Source organism: Acinonyx jubatus, chromosome X (genome assembly GCF_027475565.1).
Source record: "Acinonyx jubatus isolate Ajub_Pintada_27869175 chromosome X, VMU_Ajub_asm_v1.0, whole genome shotgun sequence".
In the NCBI taxonomy this organism is placed as follows: Eukaryota; Metazoa; Chordata; class Mammalia; order Carnivora; family Felidae; genus Acinonyx; species Acinonyx jubatus.
The window spans coordinates 115,197,033-115,214,160 of NC_069389.1; positions in this window are offsets into that span (position 1 = coordinate 115,197,033).

Consider the following 17,128-nt stretch of genomic DNA (forward strand, 5'->3'; position numbering starts at 1 on the left):
GGAGGCTAGGAGAGGTTCGTTTCAGGATGTCCAATGGTGTATCTGCGAGTGTCTCCCGCTGGGTCCCTGGCCTAGCAGGACTGCTTGCTACCGTGGCTGGGAGGGGTGAGACTCCAGTCACAGAGCAATTTCAGAATGTACAGTAGGACCGAGTTCAGTGGGTTTGCCTCCATGGACTCCCAGACAATGGCCAAGAGGAGCTAGAACTGAGTCATGGGCCACTTCTACATCCAAAGCCAGGAGTCAGGTCTGTGGGTCTATTACCCCGGGCAGGGGTATGCGTGAAACTGTGCTGAAGCTGAGACTACAGTCAGTGGGCACCTGGGAGAGCCCCAATTCTGACATGTTGCTGATGTCACCCCCTTGGAATGTGTTTCTTGCAGTGCTAAAAGTAAACACTCTCAACCTCGCATTCCATACGCAGCTGGATTATCTTTTCTAAATGAAGTAAAAATGAATACATTTCCAGACAGTAACTGAGACGTATGTCACCAGGAAATGTCCAAACTGTTCTTGGGGCAGAGAGAAAAGGATCTAAGGTGAAAAGATTAAAATCCAGAAAGGAACAAAGAGCAGTGGCACAGGTAAATGTAAATTAACATTTACTGTTCTACATAAAACTTGCCATGCCTCTTGTGTCTTCCAATATACCTGGAATAAAACTGCATGATGACAAGAATGCAAAAGTCCTGGGGTAAAAGGAGCAGAAGGTAATGGAGTTAAAGTCTTTCGGGATGATAAAATTGTGGGAGAGCTGGGAAGAGTAACATTTATTAGGCTCTAATAACTCAAGAAGCATGTTGTAGTTTCTAGAGATCCACTAAAAGATAGGAAAGAATGTATAACTGACGTGTTTTAGAGGAAACGGATGTGTGGGTATAAGTTAGAGAGACTGAGAAAGAAGAGAGGCAGAGAAATGATGAATGTAAGAGAAGGTAAGAAAGAAAAATTAATATGGGAGGGCCAGTAAAATAGAATCCGAGTTTGCCTCAAAGCAAATTTTTCGGACTGTGGAAATTTTCAAACCCTCCCATAATTCCATTAATTTGAAGGGCCAAGGTTCTACAACAGTGGGGTCTTTAATTCCCTTCTCATAACATCTCCATCCAGCAGACGGCAGAACTCCTTTTGAATGAGGAACTGATTCAACCATTTTTACGAGCTCATTAGTGAAGACGTACTGCAGAGAAAGCAAAAAATACAGTAATTCAGAACACGGAGTGCTCAGAATTACTATAGGACGTGAAGGTGATAATTGGACGGATTTGGCCTAAATGCGGCAGCACACCAAGAACAAAACTACACAAGACAACTGAGTAAGTGCTGGTAAAAGTGAGTTCATGAAACCTTTCAGTATCCACCATATATTGTCGCTGACCTACGCACCAGGGCTACGAAAGTAACACATTATATCTCTTGCTCTCACATTCTTATAATCTAGTAAAGGAGACACAGGGAAACAAATAATCTCAATCCTGATTTGATATGTATATAAACCTGAATATGGTCACATGCCTCCAAAAAGTAAGAAAGTAACGAGAAATGTCAACTGGGTTTTGCAATTGAATGGGCACTGGTGACCTTAGTGAAATTAGTTCCTGCTGTCTGTAAGGATGAGAGTAAAATTGTAGTGGTTGAGAAGGGAAAAAGTGGTAAGAAAATGGGGAAAGAAAATACTGACTAGTGATTAAAACATTTTGATTTAAAACTGAAAAACATTAAGGCAAGAGCTACATAAAATGAGGAGTTAAGGTGAAGAGGCTATGATAATGCGGTATGTGTTAAAGTGGGCAATGGGGATATATATTTATCAACTTAAGGGGGCAGGAGTAGGAAAATAAGAAGAGAAAAGAGAATGATCTGCTTGGGAGATGGAAGGGGACGGAATGAATAGTACAGGACAAGAGATTACATACAAGAGGAAAGATCCCCCTCCAAAGTTACCGGACTTTACAGTGGAACTGATTTTTCCTCTAGTTAAATGTTTTCATCTAAGTCTTTACTACTAGGCAAATACTTCTTCCCATTCACATTTTCATAGGATGTTCAGGCCCCAAAAGCACAGACTTCATATCTCTAAAGCTATTAATTCTTCTCTTTTGGCCTCTAACTGGATACCTAATTTGTCAGTTCAGGAATCATCCTCTTTGTCCTTTCCAAACCTACTGGATGTTGCCACGACTAGAAACCTAGGTTCTTCCAACCGGGCTGTTAGGGGATAACAAACAAAAGGAGCCGGTGGTACGTTCCCCACGATGTGAGGAGGGTTCTGAGTTTCTGTGGGGGAAGTGGATGGTATAGATATCTGCTGATGCTCAGTCAGTACAATATTGTGAGGGTTTGGAACCATTGCTGAAAGGCCAGCAAGTGAAAAGATCAGATCGGAATCACAGGTGCACACAGACGTCTGGTGTTTGCTGAGCATCACTCATCCACCAAAATCCAGCAACACAACACAGGTCTCTCTCATACCGTACCAGTCACCTCACAACCCAGTGACTACCTCATTGCTCTGCCAAGAGTTGCAAACTCAAATGCCTACCTAGGAAGGGCAGGTAATCGAAAGAGACCATAGGACATACGTAAGACGAGAGGCCATAATGGGATCTGGATAACCCGAAAAAGATTGTATCCTACCTTAAATTATGCAAGTCAATTTTTCTTTCTATAGTGGAGGGAAGTTGTTAAGAGCATCGCTGAGAGCCAAGAGGAATCTTGAAACACGACACTTAGGGAATCTAGTCTTAATTACACTCCTCAAAGTCTCTAATAACAGTATTTTTAAGTCTCAGTCTTCAGACCAACAAAGTGAAGCAAGTGGGTACCAAAACCTCTGAATTCCTATCCCTTCAAATTTTACGATTTTTTTTTTTACCCAAAGGGAGTTTCATTTGATTATTCCTAAATATGGCTACTCATTTTGGCTAAAAGAAAAATTGTACAGCACTCCCCCCCTGCCAAAGAGTACATTTTAGTTTCCTGAGTGCATTAAAACACCTTAAGTAAAAACAACCAATTACTGACACATTTATTGACATTTTCAGAAGCTAAACCTGGGGTGAAATGTTAGACTAGTAGGAGAATGTGTAATATTTGCAAGGAAAAACGTGGTTTGATAAGAAAGATGTTAAAAGCTTAACTATGAAATTACCAAGTATTCTAAAATTGAAGCACTTGCTGATATGATGTGAACAGCTTTAAAAACTTTGCCTTAGATGAATACAAACAATTCCACGAGAGTGGTAACAAAGGCCAGGGAGTCCGCGAGAAGGGAAAGTTCTGGAAGCTAGCAAGCAAAACAGAAGTATATGTCCTTACATTACTTTGTCTTTGCCAGAATGTCAGCTAGGCATAAAGGAATCTCAATGGAGCTAATCGAGGTCCCTAAGGAAGGAAAAGATGATTTTTAATACCTGATTAGGGAATGCATTAGCTCAGGCTGCCATAGCAAAATACTATAAACTCAGTGGCTTGCACAACAGAAATTTCTCTGGAGACTGGAAGACCGGAGCTCTGGAGACTGGAAACCCAAGATCTGTGTGACAGCATGAGCAGTTTCCAGTGAGAGCTTTCTTCCTGACTTGAAGATGGCTACCTTCTTCTTGGGGTTTGCTTACATGACCTTTCTTTGGTGTATTTGTGTGTAAAGACACCCTTACTATCATGTTATCACCCTTAATTACCTCCTAAAACTTCTATCTCCAAATAATAGTCACAGTGGGGATTAGGGCTTCAAAATATGAATTCTGAGTGGACATAATTCAGTCCATAGCGGGGGTGTGAGGAAGAAAGAAGCGAAGAGTAATGTTTTTCCTTTATTTAAAAATGACTAACATATAATCCAAAAGGAATACTTACTGACTTCGGATCAAGATGGTAAACTGAGTATATGTATATACTGGCCTACCTTCCAAAAGCCCATTAAAAGTATGTACACAAGGAAATAAACATAGAACAGTAAGGAAAATGAAGGGTAATGAGAGATCATCCTTAGAAGGTAACATCTTCTCATCAAATTCTGTAAGAAAAAAGTAGATGTCAGCACACTAATGCATAGAACAAAGGGGAGGAAGCCACCATCCAGAATCGACACACGGGGAAACTTAAAACTGAGGTGGGAGCCAATCTTTCTAGTATAGCATTGGAAAAACCACACATTCTTGGTTGGAATGTATGCATATGGGATCAAAACAGAAAAGAGGGTAAATACATAAGAGGGATGTGAAACGAATGTCTGTATGTGATAACACTGACCACTTTCCATTCCTGTTAATATAGAATCAGCTCCGTGATCTTCACTAAAAGATTGTTCTCTAAAGAAATTACAAGTTTAGCCTCGAAGAGATGGGCTTCTTGCACACCATGTGCGACGTGGTATGGAACAGAAGAACATGGGTTTGTTATTAACCAATTTTCTGAAGCACAACAAAGCAAAATAGGGTAGGCTATCATACGCATTTGATTACACAGAACTCCTTTAAAGAAGGAAGGACACTATCAGGTAAACAATCCACATTACAAATAAGTAACCTAGGCCTTCATTTTTTAAAAAAAATTATTCATCAGCAAGTATAAGCATATATTTGAAGAAGCTGATGGAAAAAATAGAAAAATTAAAGAAGATCAAACCAAATACATTTAAAAAATTTTTAATCTTTATTTATTCTTGGGCGCTCCCAAACCAAATATTTTATACTTGAGGAAATAGATGCAAGTCAAGGAAAAGGAACAAAAAAATCTAATTAGACTCCTCAAGTATATGTGAAATGATACCAACTGCACCAATAAAATAAGGACAGAATGTTTTATGAAGGCAACTATACGTACAAGTAAGAATTTGTAGAAATTAAACATCAGCAATTTTAAAAGGGGAAGTCCTTAAAAAGGATATAACATATAGTCAAGGATATCTCTTAAAAATAAAGTAAAATGGAGGCTCCTGGGTGGCTCAGTCAGCTAAGCATCCGACTTCAGCTCAGGTCATGATCTCTCAATCTGTGAGTTTGAGCCCCACATGGGGCTCTGTGCTGACGGCTCGGAGCCTGCTTTGGATTCTGTCTCTCTCTCTCTCTCTCTCTCTCTCTCTCTCTCTCTCTCTGCCCCTCCCCTGCTCATGCTCTGTCTCTCCCTGTTTCAAAAATAAATAAAACATTAAAAAAAAATAAAAAAAAAGAAATTCCAGAAAGAAAGAACAGAGAGAGGAGGTTACCAAAGGGGAAAAATATTACTTGTAAACAATGAGAGTAATAATTCTTTCCAGCTAAGAGACTCATCACGTACCAAAAAGGATGTATTCATTAACTCAACCAGCACTGATGCAGAGCCTACTAAGCTTAGGCCCTTTATGGATGCTGGGAATACAGCGATGAATGTAACAGATAAAACATGAAAATCGCCCTGTCCCTATGCAGCTTACATTCTAGATGAGGGAGACAACAAGTGAAGAAATAACTGATATACACAGGGTGTTGGATAGTGAGACCTGCTATGAAGAAGAGAAGACAATAAAGGATGAAGTGCTGGGGCTTGGTATTTTAAATAGGTTAGAATAAGCCTCTCAAATAAAGGTCATATTTGAACAGAGATTTGAAGAAATAAAGGGATTACGTATACAGACATCTGGTAGCAGAGAGGTCAATATACCTGGAACCGAATAAGCAAAAAGGAGGAAAGGCTTTGTAAGCCACTGTGAACTTTGGACGTCCCTCTCCATGAAATGAAAACTCGGGAGGGTTTTGAGGGTAGTGATGGTGATTTGCTATTTCCATTTTTACGAGTCCTTCTGGGCTCTCTTGTAAGAATGGGCTACAGAAAGACAAGAACGGAAACACGGCTCTTGTTTTTGTTTCTTTCTTTTTGCGAGAGAGAGCATGAGCAAGGCAGGAACAGAGAGAGGGGGAGAGGGAATCCCAAGCAGGCTCCACGCTCAGCATAGAGCCCACCGCAGGGCTTGATTTCACGAACAGCAAGATCGTGACCTGAGCTTAACGAAGAGTCGGACACTTAACTGACTGGGCCACCCAGGCACCCCAGGGTCCTATTTTAAGCGCAAAGGATGAATGAATTCTAGATGAAAACACAGACCCTTCTACTTCAGCAAAAGTATCTACCAAGTCCTTCATAAAACAATGCTCACAACTACTGCAAAATGAGGTCAGGGACACCAAAGACTACCTTTAAAAGTACTCTTTCATATCCCCATCTATCAGTTTCTCTACTGCAGATGGAAACCATCTTATGGGCATTTTTTTTTAATGATACTTAGTGCCTTTTTCACACTTTTAACAGTCTTAGGCAATAATGCTATATTTATTTCTAAAACAGATCCAACAATTCAAATTCTAGGCTCAATAGGTTATATCACTCCTTATGACACTGGTAATACGTAATGAATTTTTGCTTTAAAAAAAAAATCATGTGATTTTGCAACACAGAAAGGTCTTTGCGAAATTTAATACCCTGACACTGAAGCCGGAAATCAGCATTTATTTCCTACGTGGAAGTGGCTCCTGAAACCAAATCCTATGTACCTTTGTTGCTCCTGGAATTGGTTTATTTTGATGAGTTCCCAAATCACTTCTCATGATTCTTATGAGATTAAGAAAAACACAAGTATGATAGATAAAGTGAAGAGAAATGACATCAGTTAACCTCATATTAGTTCATTTTCAGTGTATCTTCAAATGCACAGATGTTCTTCCTATAATCATATTCCTCGTTTCTTACTAAGGTGAAATTTACATGACATAAAATCAGTCATTTCAGGGGCATTAACTATATTCACCACACTGTGCAAACACCACAGATATTTAGCTCTAAAACTTTTGCAGCATCCCAAAGAAACTATACCCAGTAAGCCATCTTGCTCCTTAGCCCCTGACAACAGTCAATCCATTTTCAGTCTCTATGGATTTGCCACTCTGGACATTTCATATAAATAAAATCATACAATATGTGATCTCTTATGTCTGGTTACTTTGTCACTATTTTTTCACAACTCACGTGGGCTGCACCACGTATCCGTACTTTGTTCTTTTTGTGGCTATATAATATTCCTTTTTCTCTCTGTCTCTCTGTCTCTGTGTATACACACACTTTTTTTTTTTATCCCTTTATTAGCTGATGAATATGTAGGTTGTCCTCACCTTTTGGTTACTGTGAATGGTGCTGCTATGAACACTCAGGTACAGATATCTGTTTAAATACCTGCTTTCGTTACATTTGGGTATAGATCTAGGAGTGAAATTGCTGAGTCATTCGGTAATTCCCTGTTTAACTTTCTAAGGAATCCATATGTCGCTTGTGAGTTTTTATAAGTTGGGAAAATATGAAGCCGTGAAATACATCCAGTTTTCTACATTCATTGTTCAATTCTGTCAATCCCTTAAGTGCAAATTTAGAGCCCAATTTGATAGTGTTGGCATCTTTATGAAATGAGACACATTACTAAGAAAAACACTAAGGACGTTGTTTTCTCAACTTTTCAATGAACCTATAAAATTCAATTACCACTTTTGATGAAACACAAGTTCTTCATAACTTAAGAATATGATCATTCTTAAAGAAGTTAAAATGCATCTGCATTGTCAGTAAATAACATCTGAAAAAGGGAAGCCTAGCATTGCCTTAACTGCAAAAAGAAGGCAGACAAGCAAATTAAACAAGATATATAGAAATTGAAAAAGAAACAAAAACTACCAAAAGTAAAAAAGACAAAAAAAACCCCACTTGTTTCAACATACTTCTAAAGCAGAAAATAAACTAAAACAGTCAATAAACATATGAAAATACACCCCACCTAGCAACATCTGAAGGAAGACAAAATAATACAAAAACATACTATCATTTAGCAGGCATTAAATTGGAATTGTTTTTTTAACTGCAATACCTGATGTTGGACAATTTGGAAGAAACTTATTTTTCCAATAAAAATTATACAATTTTGGGGGTGCCTGTGTGGCTCAGTCAGTTGACCATCTGACTCTTGACTTTGGCTCAGGTCAGGATCTCACAGTTCATGAGTTTGAGCCCCACATCGTGCTTTCTGCTGTCTGCATGGAGCCTACTTCAGATCCTCTGTCCTCCTCCCTCTCTGCCCCTCCCCTGCTCGTTCTCTCTTTCTCTCTCTCTCTGTCTCTCTCTCAAAATAAATAAGTAAACTTTTAAAAACAATTGTACAATTTTTAAAGTTTTTGGTATATATAATCTGGTAGTTTTTGCATTTATACTCAGGGATTTCTAATTTAAACTTTGGCTACAAGGATGCCCATCAGAATATTGTTTATAATATCATAATGTATCAACAATCTAACTGTCCAATAATTAAGAAAATTGAAATGACCACAATGTGTCCTCACATTGAATACCAAGACAGCATTAAAAATAATGGGTGTGGGGTTTCATTAGAGGGTGATGAAAATGTTCTAAAATTGACTATATTAATGGTTACACAACTCTGTGAATATACTAAACCTGTTCAATTGTACTCTTTAAATAAGTGATTTTTTTATGATAGTTATCCCAATAAACCCATTACCATGAAAATCCACAGAATTAGATACAGGAAAAAATTAGAATATGAAAGTTAGTAACATCGGAAGAAATTAAGTGGAAAAACGCAGCTTAAAAAATAGTATGAACGATATAATTTACTCCTTTTTATAAAATATATAAGAAAAACAATCACAAAAAATTAAAAAGCCTTCTTGCAATTGTAATCAGTAACAGAAGGTAAACACAAACACAATTTTAATTAGAAAGGAAATAAAACCACAATAAAGAAGATATTTGTAAATTATAAGAAAATACTGCCAACAAGCATATGATATTAATGATTAATTTTCAATTGAAGGGATGATTTTCTATATAAGATACAGATTATCTAAAGGGAGAAAACTTGAGTAACACAATGATATTGGGGAATATGGAAAACGTTCAAGTATTACCTCAAATGTAGCACTATGCTCATATTGCCTTAGAGGAAATATCTTTCAAAATTCAAGATCCTCTTAATATGCTACGTAAACAGTTCCATCACCTACAAAAATAACTAAAATTCACATTTTAGAAACCTAGTTTAAGCTAATACTGCGATCCTGCAGAAAGAGAAGACATAGACTATTCATACGTGTACAGATTAAGAAACATTTTTAATATATCTCAGCAAATCAAATCCATTTTTGTATTAAAAGATGCTATTCCCGATGAATACATTTTTAGTCCATCAATACATGACTTAATGTTATGAATTCTATAAATAGGTTATAGTAACGTAATAAATTATATTTTATTATCTACACTATAAGTAGGGAGAATGAGAAAAAAAGGTTTAAGCTCCTCTGGAGAATCCTAAAAGACATTTTATTTAGCGTCTGCACCTGCTGCTGCTACTCCTACGGAGCCCTTACTGTGTGTCAGTCACTGTAGAAAACACTTTACATTCATTATCTAAGTTAACCTAACACGGGTTTGGAAGGCTGCGTATCGTATGGAAGTCAGGCAACCAGTAAATGCAGAATTACTCCAAAGGCCGTCGTCTCAGTGCAATGTTGTCTTTCTTTCAAGGATAAAGGATATATATCTTTTTTTTAAATGTTTATTTTTTTTAAATTTTTGATAGAGAGAGACAGAGCGTGAGCAGGGGAGGGGCAGAGAGAAAGGGAGATACAGGATCCAAAGCAGGTTCCAGGCCCCGAGCTGTCAGCACAGAATCCCCAATGCGGGGCTCGAAATCATGAACCGCGATCTCGTGACCTGATCCAGAGTCGGACGCTCAACCGGCTGAGCCACACTGGCGCCCCAAGGAGATCTATCATGGTTCAAAAGCCAAATTACATCCACTGAAACAAAAGAAATGATGTCCACTATCATAACTGATATTTCATACCAGTCTTACTGACTTACCCAAGCTATGAAAAGAGTAAATGATTGAACTCTTGAAATACTGGTGATAAAATAACAATTACTTTTATGGTGACAATATTACCTAGCTAGAAAAGACAGAGGCAATAACAACATATTAGTAACGGAAGACGAAGGATCATAAACTCAATGCACAGAATCAATAATTTCCTTATAAATGAGAAAACAGAAATATAGCTTATTCAAAATTATAAAATTATAAATACGTAAAAATGTATAAAATAATGATAAAACATAAATACTGCATTTATTATCTTTTTTTTTTAAACACTTATTTATTTTTGAGACAGAGAGAGAGAGACAGAGCATGAACAGGGGAGGGTCAGAGAGAGAGGGAGACACAGAATCCGAAACAGGCTCCAGGCTCTGAGCTGCCAGCACAGAGCCCGACACGGGGCTCGAACTCATGGACCGTGAGATCATGACCTGAGCCGCAGTCGGATGCTCAACGGACTAAGCCACCCAGGCGCCCCAATACTGCATTTATTATCTTAAGAAATCTAAAGCATATTATCGAGAGACTTAAAAGGACTTTCAGAATTCTCCTTTTGGAGAAAGGAATCAATATACCCTCATTATTTTTAAAACAGCACCAATTATTCTGAATTTCACCGAAAATTAATGTTTAGAAGTTATGAAAACCAAGGGAAAAAGTCTTGCACAAGTGATCACTAAAACATGTAAATAAGCGTATTAAAGAGTGGATGTATTATTCACACAAATCTAGACACACAGAGCTGTGGAACAGAATATAATGTCTGGAGAACTGAGAATATTCATGAATGCATTATATGATAAAATATTTGTTTCAAATAGTCATGGAATAAAAAAATCCACTGGCTATACACTATTGTTATTTGTATTTTGATAACCACACATGAAATACATCACAGATGAGTTAAATAATTGAAAGCAAAAAAAGAAAAAACCTATGAAATATCTTCCTTAACAAGGAAAATTTAAAGAAATGATATCATCATATCGTGGGACTGTCATGAAAATTACAAAATTATAGTCCTCGGAAAATCTGTGACCAACTTGGGAAACTTGTGTGAGAAGTAAGGATAAAACAGAGCCTTGTGAATTATGACCTACCTCTGTCAGAATTTAATAGTGATTGACTTCTAACCAATAAAATTATGAGAACTCTATTTTTATTTTACCTTTATTTTCAAATTTGTTACAGTGAGTGCACATCATTTTTGTTACCTTTTTTAAATGTTTCCTTATTTTGAGCAAGTAGGAGTGGGGGAGGGGCAGAGAGAGAAAGAGAGAGAATATTCCAAGCTGGCACCACATTCAGCGTAGAGCCTGACGTGGGGCTCCGTCATGTGACTGTGAGATCATGATCTGAGCCAAAGTCAAGAGTCAGACACTTAAGTGACTGAGCCACCCAGGTGCCCCTATTTTTACGTTTTAAATTACATTTTCTTGATATATGCCTTGAATAGCATAAAGTGGATACATTTTGTGGGTACAACGTGATTAGTATTGACAACTGTTTTACATACACGTAGCTATACAACAAGAAGGAGAATAGTTTCTTTACCCTGTAAAGGTAGTTCATGCTCGTGTCCAGTAAATTCCTCACACGCTTGGACACAGGAAAACACCGACAGGCTTTATCTCGCTATATTTCTATCTAGCATTTCACATAAAACCATACAGAATGCATTTTTTCGTTCCTACTTTTTCCTACCATGTTTTAAGATGAATCCGTGTTTTGTGTATCAGTGGTTGGTTCCTTTCTTTTCCCTACGAAGTAGCCCATTGTAGATTTCTTTCCTGTCTTCTGCAACAAACTGCCGCACGGTGGGTGCCTTAAAATAACAGCTTTACTGCCTCATAGTTCTCGAAGCGAAGTTCAAAATCAAACTGTTGGCAGCACAGCCCTCCCTCCAAAAGCTCCAGGGGAAAAACCTGCCATGCCTCTGCTAGCCAGTCGTTGGTTTTCCTTGGCTTGTGGCAGCACGGTTCTCATCTCTGCTTCCATCTTCACAAGGCTGTCTTCACTCTCTGTGTATGTGTCAAAAATTCACAGTTCTTAAAAGGACACCTCATTGGGCTGGGGCTCGCTCTAATCCATTATGACCTCAAAGGAACCTCATTACGTTGGCAAAGACCCTTATTTCCAAAGAAGGCCATATTCACGGGTTCTGGGGCATCCGTCCCAGTCCACATTAAATATTAAGTCTTTGAATTCGTGAATGGCCTATCTTAGCAGGAATTCATGTCTTCTTCAATTTTTCTCAGCAACGTCTACTGTTCAGTGTATGTCTTGTGCATATTTCGTTACATTTACCATTAATCCATATACTATTATGCTATTGTAAATGATAAGTAAATGCTTTTGCAATTCGTTGTTGTTAGGGTGCAAAATACACTTGCTAGCATCACGCATTCCTTAGTAATTTCTACATCCACGATCGTCTAATACTCAAATAAACAGAGTTCCTTCTCAGGCTGTATACTTCCAGATCTTTTCGTACCTGGTTTCGTGTGCTGGGGTCTGGAGGACAATTCAAATGGTGAATGCAGATATACTTTCTTTGTTCCTGATTTTAGGGCTTAAGTTTTCACCAGTAAGTACAACTTTCCTAAGATGTCTCTTATGAGGTAAACACCCTTCTCTCCTAGTTTGCTGAGGTGGGCATAATACTATGGTTTTCTCCACTTGTGGGTGAATGTATGGGATAACACTGATTTTCAAATTTCTTAAACCCATCTGACATTCAGGGTTAAAAAAAACCCATCTTGTCATGATGTATTATACATTTTATACATTGATGGGTTCTATTAATGTTTTCTAGGTTTTTGCATCTGTATCTATGATAGATGTTTGTAGTTTTCTCTTGCAATTTCTAGGTCACATTTTGGTATCAGAACAGGGCTGGCTTCCTACCGGCAGTTGAGAAGTGCTCCCTCTTCCACATTTTCGAAATATTGTAAGATTGGTATTGTTTATTTCTGAAGTTTTTGATAATTTAGCAATGAAAATATTTGGGCCTGAAATTTCCTTGTGGAAAATCTATTCTTTTTATGAATTCAGTAACCTACATTTCAATAAGCCTACTCAGTTTTTGCGTGTGACACACACTGGGAGTTTCACATTTCTCAAGTATGGTCATTTCACTTGAAGCAAAGACATTTAAGAGCTCCGGCTATATTGGGGGATTTAACTTCTGATGTCCTATGTTTCAGAGGGCAAGGCCTTGTGAATTTTTCCTACATGGATGTTAAGCTGAATGCCCTTAATCCCTAGGACTTGTATTTCGGTTAGGTCTCCCCACTCATTTGGGGGAGCATGTGCAGTGTCAGCTTGCACACATATTTCTCTGGCTTTTGTTCCCTCTTTCTTTATAGCACCTGGTGGTGCCAGATTTTTTTCCCTGCAAGCTACGCTCTGAAAATTTTTCTCACATTTTATCTAGCATGGTTTTTAAATAAAAGGGTCTCCAAGCATTTTGGTTTAATTCACCATGATATTGGGACTGGAAGTCCCAGACTGAATAGTAACAAAAGCCTTTGCAGAATACCAGAGAGAATTCTATGGGTTTTCTCTTTTTATATGCTAATGTAGTGTTTCACATCTAAAAATTTCCTAATGTTGAGACATCTTTGAACTACTGGTACAAACCCTGTTTGGTCTCAATTTATCACTTTTTTAAACATATTGTTTCTGTTTGCAAATATAATATTAATGATTAGTTCATACAATTACATAAGATAGGTTTATAGTTTCCTGTCTCCTATGCTATTCTCTCTACAGTGGAATCCAATTCTCTATAGAGTTATGGTAAACTCAGAATGATTACTTAGCTTTACTGAGATAGAAGTCATATGCCATACAATTCAACTCAACGTATATTTCAGTATATTCCAAGAATATACACACACACCTCCCATCCTCATTATATATACACAAGTAATAATATGACATACCATCTACTAGATTCATCCTTATTGCAATTTGTTTTTCAATGTGCTTTACAACTTTCTAATATGAGCTTGTAATCAGTAGGAAGTGGTTGAATGATATACGGGATTCACGTGTTGTCCATTCTGTCAAACTGTTGCTATAGATTGTTTCTCATTTGCTTTGTTTAATTTGCTCACCTTAAGGCTAATTCTCTGTTATAAAAGTCATACACCAGGAAGGAGCTGTTAATTCATATTTCAAAATTGGATATGTGTAAGTCTAGGTCTCTAATTTCACATAGCTGCTTTTCCCTTCCTTGAGTCACAGGTAGATACAAGCTTCCTTTTTCATTTCTGAGCTAGTGAAAAGAATTGATAGAACTCTTTTTTTTTTTAATCCTTTTTTAAATGTTTATTTATTTTGAGAGAGGCAGGGGGAGGGGCAGAGAGAGAAAGAGAAAGAATCTTAAGTGAGCTCTGCACTGTCAGAGCAGAACCTGACACGGGGCTCAGGCTCATGAACCATGCGATCGTGACCTGAGCCAAAATCAAGAGTCAGATGCTTAACTGACTGAGCCACCCAGGCGCCCCTGTAGAGCTCTTTTCAGACCACAGATGAATGCAGTGTCGCATGCAGAGACCCATCCTGTGGTTACAATGCCTCTTCTCCTGTATCTCTCTAGCTTACTCAAGGCCACAGAGCTTGATATACTGTTTATTATAATCTGTAGGAAATACGTAATCCACAGTTTTGACTTGAACGAATCCATGTCTGATAATATGTAAAGGTTTTCTGTTTGTCGTGCTGTACTATACCGGTTTCCTTTGCTGTATTTCCACATTTAATAACTTATGTATAAGCCAGGTTTTCAGATAGGTCTTACATATAGCCTATATTTTCATTATACTTTTAATCAGCCTTTGCATTTTCTTCTAATGATGCTTATTTCATTTACATGTACTGATAAGAGATCAATTTGTTCTTAATAGAGTTCTTATTGCCATTGTACTGTTTCTTGTAGATTCCTCTTTTGCACTTTAGTCTTTCATAATAATGAACCTAGGGAGATTTTTGTTTTTACTTTCTGGTATTTCTTCTGCTATTTAGAGGCTTTTTAATCTCTCCAGTTCTTACAATACTTAGTTTTCAACTATCATTATAGTTTTACATAAAGTATTCAGTCCTTCTTAAAAATTTTTTAATGTTTATTTACTTTAGAGAGAGAGAGAGAGAGAGAGAGAGCGCTCATGAGCTGGGGAGGGGCAGAGAGAGAGAGGGAGACACAGAATCCGAAGCAGGCTCCAGGCTCTGAGCTGTCAGCACAGAGCCCAATGAGGGGCTCAAACCCACGAACTGCAAGATCGTGGCCTGAGCCGAAGTCGGACGCTTAGCCGACTGAGCCAGCCAGGCGCCCTGTATTCAGTCCTAAAATACTAAAATAGATTTCTAGCACCCCAGGATGCTTCCTCCTTACGCCTCCCATTCAACCACATACCTAAAGTAATCACCGTTCTGACTGCTACAGCCATACCTTTCTTTTGCCTTCTTCATAGAAATGGAATCCTATAACAGGCATTGAGTTGTAGGAAGTATTTCTTTCTTCTTTTATGTTGTTGCATAGAGCAATGGTTTATATTTTTGTTGCACTGTAATATTCCGTTATGTAAATATACCATAATTTATTTCTTCATTCTCTAACTGATGGGCATGTGGGCTGCTGTGCACATGCTTGACTAGATCATAATGAACATGACTCATTTCTCTTGGTTATACACCAAGGAGTGAGAGTGCAAGGCCAACAAATGTGTGTAACCCAACAGTGCCAATCTGATTTCTGAAAAGCTGACGGCAATTTATTTACGCTTCCAGTAGCAAAGTGTGAGAGTTCCAGTCAACTCTCGGTATTATTATTGCCTTTGCAATTTCAGTCAATCAGTACATGTTACTAGGGTAGCATTGTGGCTTTTACTTGCATTTAATTAATGACTAATGACTCTGAACATCATTCTATGTGATTATTGGTCACGCTCTTTCACCATCTAATTTTAAATTGCGTTGTGTATCTTGTCTTACTCACTCCCAGGATTTCTTTACATATTCTGGAGACAGACACTGGTTAAATACACACGTAATTATCTTCTTGCTTTGTATGTATGGGTTTCCTTTTTAAGGAAGAGAAGTTCTTAATTTTTCACAAGGTCTGACCTGATTTTTTAAAAATATTTTAACTACACTTTCATTAGATGATAGTTTGCGTGGTAGATTCTGCCCACATTTTTTCTTACATTTTTGTGTTATTATACTTAATGTGTCTCCTCTTTTAAAGGGCATATAGTTGTATTCATTAGATCACTCTGACAATCTGTGCCCTTTAAATAGAATGTTTAGGGGCACCCAGGTGGCTCAGTCAGTTGAGCGTCCGACTTCGGCTCAGGTCATGATCTCATAGTTCTTGGGTTCGAGTTTCAGATTCTCTGTCTCCCTCTCTCTCTGTCCCTCCCCTGCTCACACGCTCTCTCTCAAAAACAAATAAACATTAAAAAACAACGTTAAGTACATTTACAACAATGACTGATAAAGGAAAGCCCAAGTCAGCCATTTTCTACTTATTTTATCATTTCCTATATCATTTTGGTAAATTCATTTCCTTTCACTCAATCATACATTCAAATACAGTATTTTTTCTTACATTAGGTTCTTGTCATTTGTTCTATTTTGCTTTTATTAGTATCACGAGATTAAAGGATACATCCTTAAGCTATTATAATCTCACCTTTTCTTCGGTAATTTTACTATTTCTATAAAATGCAGATTCTCACGTAAGTGTATATACACCTGCAGTTCCCCTCTTTCCATGCCTTGTGTGATCATTGTCATATATATATACATATACATTTATTGTAAACCTCATTATACATTGTATTTTTTAATGAAGTTCCTTGCCTGATACATTCTCTCAGCATCTTTTGAAGATTACTTATTTAACGTTTAGGTTTGCAGAATATTTTCCCTGGAGATTGCTATGGGCCGAATTGCTTGTGTCCTCCAAAAACGTAAATGTTGGAATCCTAACCTCCAACGTGCTGTATTAGGAACTGGGGCCTTTGGGAGAGGATTAGATAATGAGGGTAGTAGAGCCCTCATGAAGGGGACAAGTACCCTTGTAAAAAAAGGCCCCAGAGGGCTTGCTCTCCCCTCCTGCCCTGTGACTACACAGCAAGAAGGTGCTACCTATGAAGCAGGAATTGGCCCTGACCAGACAATGAGTCTGTTGGCATCTTGATTTCC